This window comes from Schistocerca piceifrons, chromosome 2 (assembly GCF_021461385.2).
Source record: "Schistocerca piceifrons isolate TAMUIC-IGC-003096 chromosome 2, iqSchPice1.1, whole genome shotgun sequence".
Taxonomy (NCBI): domain Eukaryota; kingdom Metazoa; phylum Arthropoda; class Insecta; order Orthoptera; family Acrididae; genus Schistocerca; species Schistocerca piceifrons.
Genome location: NC_060139.1, coordinates 264,103,726 through 264,118,943, shown reverse-complemented (window position 1 = coordinate 264,118,943; position 15,218 = coordinate 264,103,726). Strand labels below are relative to the sequence as shown.

The following is a 15,218-nucleotide window of genomic DNA, read 5'->3' as shown; positions in this document are numbered from 1 at the left end:
GGGAATTTAATTTGAATACACGCCTACCTTCCACGGGTTTCGAAAACACGTTGATCCTGTAACCAGGAATAAGTTATGCGAAAATGTGTGAAAAACAAGATACTTAAGCCGAGTGAAATAGAATCCTTGTACTATAATTAGTATCATCATAAACACTGAAGCTGGAGGCAATCAGTGGTCGTAAGACTGTAATAACATCAGTGACTACTGGTGTTGTAAGAAGTGTAAAGGAAGATAGCAAAGTATTTTTGCTTAGCAAGAGTGACAATAGGGCCAATCGTAGAGTATCTCAGTAGTCAACTTCAGACCTTCCATTTTGAGGACGAAGGTATCGAGCATAAAAGAATAAAATACAAAAGCATCATTCATTATACCTTAGACAAGAATTTTCCGAGCAAGGTTTCAAGGCACTGGAAATCCCCACCGTGATTCAACAGCCGTGTTATAATATTGCTACGAAAGCAAAGAAAGCTTCATCACAGATTCTAGAGAAGTCAGATGGCTGATAGAGTATTAGTGTAGATATATTGTGGAATGTAGACATAAACCCATGAGTTAGGCAGTATCTGGTGTGTCTCTGTCGCTCTTTAACATTCACACAGATGACCCGGCGAGAGCTTAGGAGTAGGACAATATTCCTTGGGGAGTCAAATTAGAAAGTCAACTATATATGAACATATTTCTCTGTGCTGACGATGAAATAATTATTCAAGAATTTACAGACAAATTTTACAGGGCAGCATATAAGCTACATCTTTCGAACTCTACATATAATTTAAAGACTTCAACGACAGAAAATTCTTTGCTAGGAAAGGAGACAATGATATTAAAAATCTCCATCGATAGTGAAAGATTGGAGCAAACGTTTCACTTCCGATATCTTGTCTACGACACAACTTGACAGCAGAATGACGATAAAAAAAACCATCTGTCGAAAAATATGTGGAACAGTTACGAGAACCCTCAAAGGGAAAATAAGGAAATGACACAAATAAAATTACATAGATGGCAGTTCTCACCTCGTTGTAAGGAGCAGAAAACTGGACTGCAAGGGAAAAAACTGGAAACATCAGAAACGAAATACTTTAAATATGAACAAAGCTATAATATAGAGGATAAAATGAGGAACAACATAAAGGCCTAATGAGGTGTGAAATGTGTAAAGAGAAAGCTGAAGAAAACAAAAAAGAATGGAAAGAACATTTTCTGCATACACCGGAGACAGGATCTGAAAGCAGGCTGTACATTGGAAACTTCTGGCGAGAAAAACTATGGTGAGCCCGAAGAGTAGATGATGAAAGCTAGACAGATTTCTTAACAGATCACTGGAGAACCAGAGAAAGATTATTAGTCAAAGGACAAATTCAGATATAACAGAAGAGAATACTAGATTAGGACCAAAAATGAACTGGTTAGCCCTTTTTGTAAAGCAAAGCAGGACACCTAACCACAGAATGGAAACTGATCTCATAGGAAACCTGTACGTAGAGTAATAGTACTGGCTGTATAAACTTTAGAACAACATTGCTAGGAGTAGATGAAGTAGAAATTTTAGAACTGTAAATGATTAATGAAAATCGGATAAATGGGAGTTATAATGGTTTATTATAGTCAACATAACGATAGAGTAATAATAAACTGAAAAAATATTAAACGAACTGTTACAATTTCAGGTTGGCTGCCTCCGTTAAGTTCGAGTGTGAATTTTCCAGGACATACTGTGACGATCACAAAATTAGGCGCATGTAGAAAGGAGGAATGATTACGGTTTAACGTCTCACGATAATGTCATCAAAGAAGGAATGGTTTCATCTATGACTAATCACTATCTTGAAAGAACAGAAGTTCCCGAATGTTGTGATGTGAAATGGTTCGGGGTATTCTTCGATGCTGAGTTAACAAAGCAAAAACAATAAAAAAAACAGAGCTATTCTAATTTCTTCAATAAATCATAACACTTTCACCTTGTGTTAGCATTCATACAGGACACGTGTAAAGAAGTTATCTTTCTCTCTCATTTTGTCTCACTTACTGTCAGGTGTGTATAGTAGATAGTACGTACCGTTAATTATGTCAGTACTTGACTTGGTTCCATAACGCTGGATGTCTTTGGATTTTGACGGTAGCAGGGAAGTCCAGGGAGAAGAATTTAAAACTTTGAGGTTTGCCGATGTCATTCTTATTCTTTCAGTGGGCAAAGGACTTGCGAGAGCAGTTGACCGGAATAGATAGTATCATGAAAATATGAACATCAACTAAAGAAAAACAAGGCTAATGATATGTAGTCGACCAATATCTGGCGATTCTAGTACAGTTGAATTAGGAAATGAGACACTAAAGGTAGTAGACGTGTTTTGCTATTTGGGCAGCAAAGTGACTGACTATGGCCAAAACGGGGAGTATACAAAATACAGATTGAAAATAGGAAGTAAAACTTTTCTGAAAAAGGAATTCTTTTCTGAAAGTGTTTGACTGGAGTGTAGCCTTGTACGGATCTGAAACGTGAAAAATACACAGTGCAGACAAGAAGTGAACAGTAGCTTTTGAAATTTGGTGCAACAATAGAATGTTGAAGGTTGGGTGGGTAAATGGAATAACTAATGCAAAGGCAGTGAATCAAATACATCAGAAAACAAATCTTGGTAGAATTTGGTTCAAAGATGAGGTCAGTTGCCATACACATACTAAGACGTTAATGATTCATCACTTCGTTAATGGACTTAAACTTTAGTTGTAGTCGCTTACTCGATGTAAGTTGCAGTAGATATGCAGAGATGAAGAGTAGAGTAGCGTGATTAGCTGCATAAACCAGTGTTCGGACTGAAGACCACAACAACGACAATGCTGTTATGGTCTTATCTTTCTGTTATGTGCCTTTATTATTTTCCAGTTCCGTATATACAATATGTACTATTCAGCCTACACACTTATTTTTGTTGCTAGACAGTACAACACTGCTGCTAAATCACAGCAGTTCAGAAATGTAACACTACAATGCATCTTGAGTAGGAGCGATACTTTCATTGTAGAATGTACGGGATCCACTGCTGTCAATACTGGTAGCGTAATAAGAACTGAAATAGAATGTAATAAAATAAAGTATTTAAGACGAGATTGCAGTACAATGAAGAGGAGAGCTATTTATACTTACCAATGTTCGGGCTGACAGCCGGTTCTATGAGGTCTGGGTGCGTCTTGTGGACACAGTAGCAGTGAATACCATCGCTCAGGTGCAGTCTTCAGGTTAACCTGTGAACAAGTGTAAAAGGGTTCCATTCTATAATAGTTGCAGAATTCTATCCAATGATATATTCTTCGGTCCTCCTTTGGTTGCGCTAATTTTCAGCACAGCATGCGCTGTACCTGAAAACAACGAATAGCTTCTACTTGCTCACACTCTAGAGCAAATGAAATTTGACAAATCCCAATCACTACACATGTTTTCCAGTAACAAACATCATTGGAACATCACATTATTCTCCAGTGTTTTTAACTGACTTAGTGAAATCTTAGCATTGTAAAGAGGCTCTAACTGCAAAACGCGTCTCGTCACATAAAACAACTGCAAACGAGATGTTAACACTGTCCACATTTTCAGATCTATCTAAGAATTTGATGCTGTTGACCACAAATACGTACTAAAGGAACAAGACTCAATATAAATGACAGTAGTAGTAAATGGGTGGTTTCTAAGAATCTTCAACATACGGAACATAGATTAAGAGCCATCACGGATCTCCAATGAAGCAAAATGTTTTGTGAAACATTTACTAGATCCAGTATAATAATATCACAGATCGTTATTGAGTGAGTATCCACGTGGTCTTCGAGATAGGGAAAAATGGTTTGCTCATCATAGAAATATTGTGGTCACAAATAAAAATAATAGTATTCCTGGTAGAGAAAGCAAAGAAAACTGTCGGTAATATTTACCATTTATCAATTTCCAACAAACTAAAATTTAACATAATGAAATCATACGGTACGAATTTCCACTTAAAGAGTGACAATAATACTGTCATATCAAACTTAGAAGTGTAAGAACGTAAAATTTCATTAATAACTCATGGTAGACATGATAAAGTTGTTAAAGACAATTGCTAGGCATTTGCTGGTGACGCTGTACACCCAACTTCTTTTCATAAATTTTCTTCACCTTCCACGCTGCTCATCTGTTCATTTCGCGTCAGTTGGTGGTTTCTCATTACAGAAATCTACAGAACTCACGAAGGATTTTGGAAGCTTCAAGTCGCAGACGACGCACTATGAACCCCAATATCATGGAGTGGAGTGATGGATAGGTACAGTTTCTAAAAGTGTAACAAATACAGCAATCTGTGTATGGTCGGCGAAACCCTGCGTCTGTAAAAACAACATTCTTTATAAAAATAACTTTTCTCTGCTATAGGCAGCTATTATCGTTTCATTTATACTTCGAACGAAGCGTTTTGGGAGATGGTTCCCGTTTTCGAGTTCGTTTTTCGTGCGTTATTTTGGCATTTGTAATGTTTTCGATGGGTGAAGAGGTACACTGTTATGTTGCCTTTACTGTAATATACAAAAATTAATGATTTATCTGCACACAGAGTTAATCGTAAATACGGAAATAACTTCTATTTACGGTTTTCTTACAATGCACTTGTGCAGAAATTCACACTTATCGTCTATGCACAGTACACAATAAAACCAGCAGATGATACGAGTCAAACCACCAAATAATTAGATCATGAATTACCCATATCGATAGTGGCGTATAAAAAACATTAGTGCGCTCTTAATATAATTCACGGGAATGGTTTGGAATAATCTGATGTAAAGGATAAAATATACAAGATGGAAAAAGTATATTATCTCGAGGAAAGTGTATATCAAAAACTGTAACCTAACGACCCTCAAATAAAGTGGTGAAAACGGAATGATTACGTACAAAGGAATGCCTAGTGTTATCCAAATAAGAAATAATAGAACAATTGTGGAGAAAATATAAGTGTATTAAAAAGACTCCTTTTAAAATATATCAAAACAAGAAAATAATGCACAAAATAAACAATAACTGGCATGAGACTGTCTTTTGTACTTTGGGCAGAATTGATAACGAGTGATTAATGAAGAAGGCCTTCAAATACTATTGGAACTAGAAGTCTACCGCAAACTGGGTTCCAGAAGTTGCAATGACACACACAACTCTCTTTTTCCTAACTAATAAATTGTAAAGATGCTTTGAATTACCTTAGTATACGCATTACCTTAGCATATGTATCGATATCCCGCCCATGAACCATGGACCGTGCCGTTGGTGGGAAGGCTTGCGTGCCTCAGTGATACGGATAGTCGTACCGTAGGTGAAACCACAACGGAAAGGTATCTGTCGAAAGGCGAGACAAACGTGTACGAGCAGTCTTTTCAGTAGTTCCGGGGGCAACAGCCTGGTTGATTGACTGATCTGACCTTGTAACATCAACCAACATGGCCTTGTTGTGCTGGTACTGCGGAAACTACAGCCGCAATTTTTCCCGAGGGCATGCAGCTCTACTGTATGGTTGAATGACGATGGCGTCCTCGTGGGTAAAATATTCCGTAGGTAAAATAGTCCCCCATGCGGATCTCCGGGCGGGACTACTTTGGAGGACGTCGTTATCAGGAGAAACAAAACTGGCGTTCTACGGGTCGGAGCGTGGAATGTCAGATCCCTTAATCGGGCAAGGTAGGTTAGAAAATTTAAAAAGGGAAATGGATAGGTTAAAGATAGATATAGTGGGAATTAGTGAAGTTCGGTGGCAGGAGGAACAAAACTTCTGGGCAGGTGAATACAGAGTTATAAATGCAAAATCAAATAGGGTTCATGCAGGAGTAGGTATAATAATGAATAAAAAATAGGAACGCGAATAATCTACTATGAACAGCATAGTGAACGCATTATTTTAGCCAGGATAGATACGAAGCCCACACCCATCACAGTAGTACAAGTTTACATGCCAACTGTCTCTGCAGATGAAGAGAAGATTGAGGACACATATGATGAGACAAAAGAAATTATTCAGATACTTAAGGCAAACGAAAATTTAATAGTCATGGTGGACTGGAATTCGATAGTAGTAAAAACAAGAGAAGGAAAAGTAGTAGGAGAATATGGACTGGGGAAAAGGAAGGAAAAAGCAGAATTTTGCACAGATCATAATTTAATCATACCTAACACTTGGTTTAAGAATCATGAAAGGAGGTTGCATATGTGGAAGACACCTGGAGACACCGGAAGGTTTCAGACTGATTTTATAATGGTAAGATTTAGGAACCAGGTTTTAAATTGTAAGACATTCCCAGGGGCAGATGTGAGCTTTGACCACAATTTACTGGTTATGACATACAGATTAAAACTGAAGAAACTGCAAAAAGGCAGGATTTTACGGAGATGGGACCTAGATATACCTAAAGAACCAGAGTTTGTAGAGAGTTTCAGAGGGAGCATTAGGGAACGATTGACAAGAACAGGGGAAAGGAATACAATAGAAGAAGAATGGGTAGCTTTGAGAGATGCAGTGAATTCAGCAGAGGTTCCAGTAGGTAAAAGGACGAGGGCTAGTAGAAATCCTATGGTAACTAACGAGATATTGAATTTAATAGATGATAGGGGAAAATATAAAAATGCAGTAAATGAAGTAGGCGAAAGGGAATACAAACGTCTTAAAAATGAGATCGACAGGAAGTGCAAAATGGCTAAGCAAGGATGGCTAGAGGACGAATGTAAGGATTTAAAATCATATATCACTAGGGGTAAGATAGATGTTGCCTACTCAGAAATTAAAGAGACTTTCGGAGAAAGGAGAACTACCTGTATGGATATCAAGAGCTCAGATGGAAATCCAGTTCTAAGCAAAGAAGGGAAAGCAGAAGAATTTGACAAAGCACTGAAAGATTGAAGTCTAAACAAGGCCCCGGGAGCAGACAACATTTCGTTAGAGCTACTGATAGTCGTGGGAGAGCCAACCACGACAAAACTCTTCCATGTGGTGAGCAAGACTATGAGACAGACGAAATACCCTCAGACTGCAAGTAGAGTATAATAATTCCAATTCCAAAGAAATCATGAGCTGACAGGTGAAGAATTACCAAACAATCACTTTAATAAGTCACGATTGCAAAATACTAACACGAATCCTTTGCAGAAGAATGGAAAAACTGATAGAAGTCGACCTTGCTGAAGATTAGTTTGGATTCACGAGGAATATTGGAACACGCGAGGCAATACTGACGATACGACTTCTCATAGAAGATAGATTAAGGAAAGGCAAACCTACGTTTACAGCATTTGTAGATTTAGAGAAAGCTTTTGAAAATGTTGTCTGCAATACTCTCAAATTCTAAAGGTGGCAGGGGTAAAACGAAGGGAGTGAAAGGCTGTTTACAATTTGTACAGAAACCAGATGGCGGTTATAAGAGGACATGAAAGAGATGCAGTGGTTGAGAACGGAGAGATATAGGGTCGTAACCTATGCCTGATGTTACTCAATCAGTATATTGAGCAGACAGTAAAGGAGACAAATGAAAAATTTTGAGTAGGAATTACAGTCCAGGGAGTAGAAATAAAAATTTTGAGTTTTGCCAATGACGTTGTAATTCTGTCAGAGACAGCAAAGCACTTGGAACAGCAGTTGAACGGAATGGATAGTATCTTCAAAAGAGGATATAAGATGAACATCAATAAAAGCAAAACGAGGTTAAGGGAATGTAGTCGAATTAAATCAGGCGATACTGAGGGAATTAGATTAGAAAACGAGGCACTTGAAGCAGTATATTGTTGTTGTTGTTGTGGTCTTCAGTCTCGAGACTGGTTTGATGCAGCTCTCCATGCTACTCTATCCTGTGCAAGCTTCTTCATCTCCCAGTACTTACTGCAACCTACATCCTTCTGAATCTGCTTAATGTATTCATCTCTCGGTCAAGTATATTAGATTTGCTATTTGTGCAGCAAAGTGACTGATGGTGGTCGAAGTAGGGAGGATATGAAATGTTAATTGAAAATGGCAAGAAAAGCTTTTCTGAAGAAGAGAAATTTATTAACATCGAGTATAGCCCTAAGCGTCAGGAAGTCCTTTCTGAAAGTATATCTACAGAGTGTAGCCACATATGGAAGTGAAATGTGCACGATAAACAGTTTAGACAAGCTGAAAACAGAAGCTTTTGAATGTAGTGCTGCAGAAGAATGCGCAAGATTAGATGAGGAGGTACTGAAAAGAACTGCGGAGACAAGAGATATGTGGCACAACCTGACTAGAAATATGGATCAGTTGCTAGGACACATTTTGAGGCATCAGGGGATTACCAGTTTAATAGGAGGGGAGAGGGGGGGGAGGGTTAAAATCGTTCAGGGAGACCAATAGATAAATAAAGTAAGCAGATTCAGAAGGATGTAGGTTGCTGTAGTTATTCGGAGATGAAGAGGCTTGCACAGGATAGAGTACCGTGGACAGCTGTCTCAAACCAGTCTTTGGACTGAAGACCACAACAGCATCAAGCATCGAATACAATTAGAATTAGAAATCAAGTGCCACCTATGAGTGGCGTATAATGCTATCCAACTTCGTGTCTAATGTTCACGCATAATAATATATTTTTTCTATAGGATGTCGATCGGAAACGGATCAGCTTAATTTAACACTAGCCTTTCCAAAACGGCTTTGCCCACATATGTGATCGACACATATATTCGCCACAGTTCCTCATCCTCCTCTCTGCGTCTACCGCTTCCTGCCTCTACATGTCCACCTCATCCTCCTACCTCTGTTTATCCTCAATCCGTTGTCTCTGTACCTTCACCTCCTCCTCTTTGTCCGTTTCCTCTATCCCACCTCTTTGACAGTATCTTCCTCTCCCATCCCTCCGAGCATGTCCTCCTATCCTTCTCTCTTTCCATCTCCCCCTATCTCCCCTTCTTCCTTTTCCACCCGCCCACTACCACTCTACAACTTCCACCTGTCTCATGCGGCACCTCCTCTTCCCTCTCTCTGTCCATTTCCTTGTTGCCTTCTTTCTGTCCACCCTCTCCTGCCCCCAGCCATACTCATCGGCACGTGTTGAGCCCCTGCGATACAGTTCAATAAAGCTGGCCAATATTATTTCCTTTCTAGGAAGCATGTTTTTATTATAAAACTCATTGGACGCGTTATAACGCCAACAGGAATTTACAAAGAAACAACAGATAGAGACGATTTTAGAACAAGAATGTTCCAGGTGAAAGGATTCTGACGCAAGAAACAAAGAAAATAGTTTCAACGTCGGCCGAGGGCGGAAAAATTAATACAATGAACGGACGGCGGTAAACTTGACTAAAAGAAAGAGAAATCAATATGAAGTGGCGAATCTGCCAGAAAACCACGACGATTAATAAAACGAGGAACAGAAGTAGGCAAACACTAAAGAAAAAGGAGGAAATGGAACGTAAAGAGGCAAAATCGATGATCTTTCGCGTTCCTGAGACGTATGAATAGCAAGAGCTTCAGCATGTTGTATGTGTGTGGTTTCCTGCCTATAACCGTTTGCCGCTGCGAATGAGTCTCATTCCTACTGGTACTCACGTTCAACTCAAATTAGCGTTTCTCTACTTGCTCCAGTGATAACGGCGTGTTTACTTGGCGGTGCGACAAAACTTAGTATCGCAAATAGCTTACCGCGATTTACTACACTATGCGTGTAAGATTGCTGTTATCAGTTCCGTGAAACGTCTGCTGTGTACACGGTGCCCACCCTTCTCTGGCAGAAGACTTCAGGCAACTGCAAGGTGCTTCAGCTCTCTCCGTCTCTCGTGTAGGCAGGGCGTGTCTCTGGAAGGCTACAGAAATGATTCAGTTTCAATCACTCACCTCCATCTCTAGCTGAATTCTAGAACATCTTTCGAACTCAAGCATAGTAAGTTACGCTCTACAAAATGACGTAACATGTGCAACCGGTGTCCATTCTGATGACACCATTCGAGCAAAGCCGATCCATCGCTCTTCACATATCTTTCTTTATTGGTGTCAGAAGTTCCAAAGAAAACGGATATTGAATATAAAGAATGTGAAGCATACATTTACAAATTAAATTTATAAAATTTATAAAGAAAGAGATTAAAACTGAAGGACTTAAGGTATACTACGCAGCACTTAAATGGACATAGCCAAATGTTTGCAAGATATCGAATATTATTAAGTTGTGACCAGTGTTTGACTATATTGATCGCATTGCTGTTAGCCAGTGCCAGTTCCAACATCGTGCACGAATCCGGACTAGGGCGGCACTTCATGATATAACTAGAAGTTTGTTATTCCCAACACTCGCACAGTAAGTCTCCATCTTGGACAATGCTACTTTTCTTGAGGTTCTCCTTGGGTCTTGTAACGCCTATGCACAGTCTAAGGCCTTTCACGTACATCATCTTTCTTCATGACCAGGTGAAAATTCAATTTTGACACGTTTAGGATTGTCAGGTTGCATCTTTCCTCATATTTCAGCCCTGTCTACCCCTGAATGTGACTGAAGTGGTGCAGAAGACTGCAAGAAACTCTTCCTGGGCTTTAGACGAGCTGGTGGTGGCTGATGATCATGAAGGGAATGGACTGAAATGTTAAAAACCGTTTTGCCTTTCTATATTAGCAGCCACTGCAGTCTGATATCGGGTGGGGCTATGACTGAAAATGAATACAATTTCGTGAAGATGTTGGCTTCATGCAGTCTGTGATTGACCTGCAAGGTTTCATTCAGGGTGATATCGACTTTTTTGCGTGAGAAGATATGAACCACTCAGGACTGGTATATTCAGGAGCAGAGTAGCTAAGCGGTAGGACGGTTGTCCTCAGCGCCTAAGCTTGAGCGCCCTGTCCACATCCAGGTGTCTTACATAACAGAAAGATACGTGATGAACCCTTTGTCTTGATATTGATGCAACATATCTCGAAGATTAGAGAGTGATCTAAGGTAGCATCTAGATGGTTCAAATGGCTCTGAGCACTATGGGACTTAACATCTATGGTCATCAGTCCCCTAGAACTTAGAACTACTTAAACCTAACTAACCTAAGGACAGCACACAACACCCAGCCATCACGAGGCAGAGAAAATCCCTGACCCCGCCGGGAATCGAACCCGGAAACCCGGGCGTGGGAAGCGAGAACGCTACCGCACGACCACGAGATGCGGGCTAGCATCTAGATCAACTGCAGTATTACTGTATTACAACTGCATTCTTCTCCATTTCACATGCAGCTACCGTGAGGCTATTCGTTCCTCAAACGAAAGGCGTACACTTTGGTTTTCACTGAAGTAGGTGTGAGATGATTTTCCTCGCAGAAGTCTGAAACTATTTTCAGAGAATTGGTGATGTTCCAGTCTCGAAGTCTTTACTCTGCGTTGCCAGGGCCACGTCATCGGCATGTGGGAAACTCTTTGAACGATATGTCGGTTCTGCAGCAGAGGCAATAATTTGTGTAAGCCAGAAGTTCACGCTTCGCTGGTAGAGCTATCTTAAAACTATTTGATGTTGTAAAATGGCGTACAGCAAAGACAAATTAGCGACAGCCTCTATAGTAATATCACCATGATGAAATCCATCTATGTGCAGTGTCAGATTAAGAATCTGTATATAACAGGTCTTTCCTAGTCTGAATCTTGTGATACAGACCTTGAAACCAGAAGGACATTCAAGCCGCGTTTGGAACAGAGCTTTTTGTGAAGTCGAAATACGAGTAGTGGGATACACAGGAAAGAAACGACTAGAAGCTTTTGAAACGTGAAGTTACAGGAGACTCTTGGAGATCAAATGGACTGATCGACTAAGGGATTCTGTTCTGTGGCTCTAAGGCACAAAACATGGAGATAATTTTTAACTGCTGAATAGGGCTATATGAATAATAACTAATACTAGTAGACCTCATTGTAAAGAGCTGTTTAAAAAAGTGGAAACCCGTACTGCAGCAACTGAGTACATTTACCAGTCCATTGTGCAGATCTGGGAGAACATTACGAAGTATTTCACTAATACTTATATACATAACCATGGAACAAGAACCAGTTTGGACCTACATTTACCTAGCAAAAGCAAACAAAAACTCAAAACAGCATTTTCTGTTAGGAAATAACACTCTGCGATAAATTTCTGAACGAGATAAAAAGTTTACTAAAACACTTCTGTTTAAAAAGGCAGCTAAAACATTCTTGATAAATAATAGATACTGCACAATTAAACATACTTAGAGGACTCTAAAGTTAGGGCTTGAAGGCAGAATAAAGGAAGGGGATAACTACAGCACATTGTCAAAATACAATACATGATGACAATGTAATTCTTTTACAAGAAAACCACGTGCCAAGCTCTATAGTGCATATTAGTAAACTCTTGTAATTCTCCTGAACTCAAACTTTCACTCATCGTGGTGGGATGCTGGCTCAGTTTTTCAGGCGGACTGAGCGAAGGGCACGACGAAGTGGCATGGGGCGTAGTTGCATATTTACAGGCCTGGAGACAGTTTCTCGAACAAACTGGAATTAGCGCAAGGGCATAAAGTATGTTCGTGGTCCACGAATCAGCAGCGGGTGTGCGGAGATGAAGTGAAAAACTATGTTTTATATTATAAATTGGTACAAACTCTATGTAAACCAAAGAATACTGTAGAATAGGGACGAACCGAACGAGGTAGTGCAGTTGTTAACCCTTAGGTAGGCGCGTGGGGTGGAGGTCCACTTATGGGAGCCGAGTGTGATTTACGTCCCCATGTACAACACGTACTTTAGCTGCTTTCAGTAACGATAATCTTCACTGTGTGGTCTTTGAAATATTCTTCCAGGATGGGGGAAACAAATAACTCATTCAGAAAACAACAAACATGAACGATTTTATTGAATACAGTTGAAAACAACGGTAACACAAACGTAATACCGTGAATGTATATTAATACTCCTAATATAGTTCATTCTATATCATCGCTACACTCTCCATATATTATGTTTGCATGAGCTTTGAAAATAAAGGATTTGCATCTTGAACGTTTCTGCGAAGGTTTTTTGTCTTCTTTTCTGGGGCACATTTTGCACCTCCCTCGAGAAGGTCCAGGAGCGTCAGAGACCAGACCTGACGATTTTATATCCTCTCCGAAATTTAATCTTCTTTATTTTTTTCTTGAGGGCTTGAGAATGTTGTCTATACATTGCCACATTCTGATGAACTTTTCAAAAAACGATTCTCCCAGGTTCCTCAGAAATGTTCGTCGTAGTACGAAACTAGTTTTCGGGCCAATGTTATGCAGCATATGTGTATTTATACCTATTACCTTTTGGGCAGATGTGGATACTGACCACAATCTATTGGTTATGAACTGTAGATTAAAACTGAAGAAACTGCAAAAAGGTGGGAATTTAAGGAGATAGGACCTGGATATACTGACTAAACCAGAGGTTGTACAGAGTTTCAGGGAGAGCATAAGGGAACAATTGACAGGAATGCGGGAAAGCAATACAGTGGAAGAAGAATTGGTAGCTTTGAAGGATGAAGTAATAGCAGAGGATCAAGTAGGTAAAAAGACGAGGGCTAGTAGAAATCCTTGGGTAACAGAAGAAATATTGAATTTAATTGATGAAAGGAGAAAATATAAAAATGCAGTAAATCAAGCAGGCAAAAATGAGATCGTCAGGAAGTGCAAAATGGCTAAGCAGGGATGGCTAGAGGACAAATGTAAGGATGCAGAGGCTTATCTCACCAGGGGTAAGATAGATACTGCCTACAGGAAAATTAAACAGACCTTTGGAGAAAAGAGAACCAATTGTATGAATATCAAGATGGAAACCCAGTTCTAAGCAAAGAAGGGAAAGCAGAAAGGTGGAAGGAGTGTATAGAGGGTCTATACTAGGGCGATGTACTTGAGGACAATATTATGGAAATAGAAGAGAATGTAGATAAAGATGAAATGGGAGACACAATACTGCGTGAAGAGTTTGACAAAGCACTGAAAGACCTGAGTCGAAACAAGGCCCAGGGAGTAGACAACATTCCATTAGAACTACTGACGGCCATGGGAGAGCCAGTCATGACAAAACTCTACCATCTGGTGAGCAAGATGTATGAGACAGGCGAAATACCCTCAGACTTCAAGCAGAATATAATAATTCCAATCCCAAAGAAAGCAGGTGTTGACAGACGTGAAAATTACCGAACTATCGGTTTAATAAGCCACAGCTGCAAAATACTAACGCGAATTCTTTACAGACGAATGGAAAAACTGGTAGAAGCCGACGTCGGCGTAGATCAGTTTCGATTCCGTAGAAATGTTGGAACACGTGAGGCAATACTGACCTTACGACTTATCTCAGAAGAAAGATTAAGAAAAGGCAAACCTACGTTTCTAGCATTTGTAGACTTAGAGAAAGCTTTTCACAATGTTGACTGGAATACTCTCTTTCAAATTCTGAAGGTGGCAGGGGTAAAATACAGGAAGCGAAAGGCTATTTACAATTTGTACAAACACCAGATGGCAGTTATAAGAGTCGAGGGGCATGAAAGGAAGCAGTGGTTGGGAAGGGAGTGAGACAGGGTTGTAGCCTATCCCCGATGTTATTCAATCTGTATATTGAGCAAGCAGTAAAGGAAACAAAAGAACAATGTGGTGGAGTAGGTATTAAAATCCATGGAGAAGAAATAAAAAATTTGAGGTTCGCCGATGCCATTATAATTCTGTCACAGACAGCAAAGGACATGGAGGAGCAGGTGAACGGAATTGACAGTGTCTTGAAAGGATGATATAAGATGAACATCAACAAAAGCAAAACGAGGATAACGGAATGTAGTCAAATTAAGTCGGGTGATCCTGAGGGAATTAGATTAGGAACTGAGACACTTAAAGTAGTAAAGGAGTTTTGCTATTTGGGGAGCTAAATAACTGATGATGGTCGAAGTAGAGAGGATATAAAATGTAGTCTGGCAATGGCAAGGAAAGCATTTTTGAAAAGAGAAATTTGTTAACGTCGAGTATAGATTTAAGTGTCAGGAAGTCGTTTCTGAAAGTATTTGTATGGAGTGTAGCCATGCATGGAAGTGAAACATGGACGATAAATAGTTTGAACAAGAAGAGAATAGAAGCTTTCGAAGTGTGGTGCTACAGAAGAATGCTGAAGATTAGATGGGTGGATCACATAACTAATGAGGAGGTATTGAATAGAATTGGGGAGAAGAGGAGCTTGTGGCACAACTTGACAAAA

General features: G+C 39.7%; 1 long non-coding RNA gene across 1 annotated transcript in view; it reads right to left on the bottom strand.

Moving 5' to 3' along the window:
• LOC124773920 overlaps positions 1–15,218 on the bottom strand; it is a 52,033-nt gene that overhangs the window by 23,929 nt on the left and 12,886 nt on the right. The window contains exon 2 of the long non-coding RNA XR_007014970.1: positions 3,152–3,249. This is a non-coding gene — a long non-coding RNA (uncharacterized LOC124773920). The remainder of the gene's footprint in view (positions 1–3,151; positions 3,250–15,218) is intronic.